The sequence below is a fragment of the Frankliniella occidentalis genome, unplaced genomic scaffold, assembly GCF_000697945.3.
Source record: "Frankliniella occidentalis isolate FOCC.00 unplaced genomic scaffold, Focc_3.1 Scaffold61, whole genome shotgun sequence".
In the NCBI taxonomy this organism is placed as follows: domain Eukaryota; kingdom Metazoa; phylum Arthropoda; class Insecta; order Thysanoptera; family Thripidae; genus Frankliniella; species Frankliniella occidentalis.
Genome location: NW_026267191.1, coordinates 94,545 through 97,544, shown reverse-complemented (window position 1 = coordinate 97,544; position 3,000 = coordinate 94,545). Strand labels below are relative to the sequence as shown.

The 3,000-nt window shown below is 49.7% G+C and overlaps 1 protein-coding gene across 2 annotated transcripts in view; it reads right to left on the bottom strand.

Moving 5' to 3' along the window:
* The window catches only part of LOC113213663 (protein pangolin, isoforms A/H/I/S-like), a 154,431-nt gene that overhangs the window by 130,157 nt on the left and 21,274 nt on the right, over positions 1-3,000 (bottom strand). The gene's annotated exons all lie outside the window — the stretch shown is intronic.

Below are 3,000 nucleotides of genomic sequence, written 5' to 3'. Positions count from 1 at the left end.
CCTATGATGCTCGTCCGGAGGAAAAGACCCGTGAGCACGAGAGCGGAAATGACTTTAAATTTACGAAATCCCCCACGCCCCTTCTGGAAAAAAAAATCAGGCGATTGCCTTTTGGTAGGCGCTCCTTATGGCAAACTGACTAAAAATTGATATACTTATTTCGCACGACACTCCGAGGCAAAGTCCTCTGAAAGATACAGTATCAGCTCGTGGCGACCCACCCCACCACCCCGGAGGCCCTCACCCCCCGGAGGGCTGAAAGGGTCGGCGCGATCATCCATCGCAGGGATCTGTTTACTTCCGGACAAACACCTCTCCCGCTGCTCGTCCCCCTCGATCCCCGATCCCCCAACCCCCTCCAGACCCTCCTTTCACCGACACGTCCAATATTTGCACGGCACCCACCGCGAAATTGCACTGTTCCGCAATCAAACACTCGATTGTACGACAAACCGTGAAGCCGTGAGAAGCATTGTGGTGTGGGGCGTTAGGTGCAACAAGCAAACTCTCTGGGGCTGCGATGGCCAACTCTTTCGGGGGGTGACGTGTGCGGGCGCGCGGCGACCGCCAAAAACTAAATCTCGCTGTTTCCACATTCAGGCACACACATCCAGACAAATTTATCGTCCCAGTGTGTTTTAGAGTTTTTGGTTGGTGGCCGCGACGCGCATTCGCATATCCCCCCCAACAACATTCCCACACGCAACGAGAAACAAAACGAAAAAGAAAGAAAAAGAATGAGCGCGACAAAAAATAATAAATAAAAACCTTAGCAGATAAGGGGTGTAAATCGCGACGCATAGTCAAAACTTGCCGCGCGCTGCGAAGAAGAGCCGCCGCCGTCGCCGCCGGGCCCGCGGCCAAGCAGACGAGATGGCCATTGGCCATCCGTCCCCCCCACCGCCGCACGCACCGGAAGCGCTCACCTCCCCGACGACGGCTGGCCGACGGCGAACCCCGCGGGTCGTATACAAACAACAGCTCCCCAATGTGTTTGCGCCGCCGGCATATTTATTGGGCGGGGCCAAGCGATCCATAGACTCACCTCAGGAGCACATATCATGGAAACTTGCAGAAAAAAAGGGGAATTTTGAGAAAAGTTGACCTTTTAACAATTATTGTAACGGTTTCAGAAAACTTAAACCCGTTTGTTCAATGATGTTATTAAAGTTTAGCATGTTATTCCTTATTGAGCTTTGAGACAGTTTTCAAAATTTCCAGCCCTTTTCCCGCAAATATGCAATTATTAAAATCATTTAATTGCTTTGCATTTACTGTACTAGGATTGTACTCATTTGACTGCGTGTGTGCATTAGTTTTGCAACTGAAGTTCAGAAGAGGGCCTCTATTTCCGACTGACCACACGGCGATTTATTTTGTTCCGCGTGCGACAATAATGCCACTTTCGGGACGCGCAAAAGATTTCGCAGACACGACAACCACATCCGTGCGGAAACGTCCAAATGGCGCGAAGAATCATGTGCCTTTTGGAACGAAACGCAATAATGCCTCGTCGACCATAAAGCAAAATAATAATAATAATCATAAAATACGAGCGAGGCGAGCAGCCGGGGCCGGCCGAGCCGAGAACGAGAAGGCAGTGACTTTGACCCGGAGAGAGAGAAAGAAGAAGAACGCCTGCTCCTCAATTGTTTATGACCGGTGTTATAAATGACACAGGCGAGTCGAGAAAAGGGCCGGTGGAGCAGGAGAGGAAAAGAAAATAGGCAGAGGATGGAGGGGGAGAGGGAGGGGAAGAAAGGGAGAAGGAAGAGGTTGGGGAAGGGGAGAGCGAGCGGGAGAGAGGGAAAAAGGGAGAGAGAGGGAGGGAGAGGCTACGGACGGCCATCCCGCCTCACGCCTCACCCTCCTCGCCCCGGAGTGTCGCCGCGCCACACTTTTTGACAGGGTACCTTACCTCTCGAACAGGCCGTAAACCATACCTGGTTTATCCACTGGACTTTATGGGCCGCCGTCGTTAAACGCGGAGGGAAGCCTACAACAGTAATTATGCCAGCACAATCCATTGTTGGCTCTGTTGCGCGGGCAGATCGCAGGGCGGCCAAAACCATGGACCAGACAAATTCGACATGTCTCATTCCAACCATAACCCTTGTCATATACCTTAAATGAAAAGGTATTCCACCACCACTTCGTCCCACAAGAGGTCACGTTTTGAAGAGTAACTATCTGTAACGTCTGCTGATGTTAACTTATGCCACATTTGCTTGAACAAATTTCTTGCAAGATTAATAAAAGAAAAAACTATTTGTAGGTGTGTCATCTCCAAAACGCCAGACTCGAGTTCTGGCCTTTTCACGAGAGAACATTTCAGATCCTAACCTTGAGTTGTGTATGTGTCTCAGAACACACAGCCAAATTTGACACGTAACGTGAACGTGAAAAAACGTGAAAAATGACTGGAGTCACAGGCTTCGCTATCGCTCAGCTAACTCCTGTCCGAGCGGTAGTAGTAGAATGGCATGTGCCGATCCATTCATCCAGTCAGTCCCCGGAATTTGCTAATGAGGCCCGCACAGGAATAGGGAAATGCAGGAAATGTTACCGATGATGTATTTTAGCCGTAAATAGTCTTTATTGCAACCCGACTGAAGCCGGGCGAGACAGTGAGCGCCTCGCCATGCGCCCCGCTGTCGACTTGATTGATTCTCTGATTGATGCGTATCAGAGGAGAGGAGGCCGCAGGGCCGGAGGGAACCCATCCGCCTGGAAAGGGCTTTCCTTCACCATATCGCTCATCTTTCCGAAAAAAAAAGGATAAAAAAACTATTTTTATTTTTTGGTGATTTAAGATCGACTGACTTTATACCTTTGCTTCACAAATGCTCCACTTTTTCCCCTCTCAAGTATATTTTGTTTAAAGGTTCCCAGCATATCACACGAGGAACAGTATATACCCCCCGACTTCACAAATCGCACACCGACCGGCACCGCCAAGTAAAATGCTCTGTAAAGGAAATGATGGAAATGGAAGCAGCT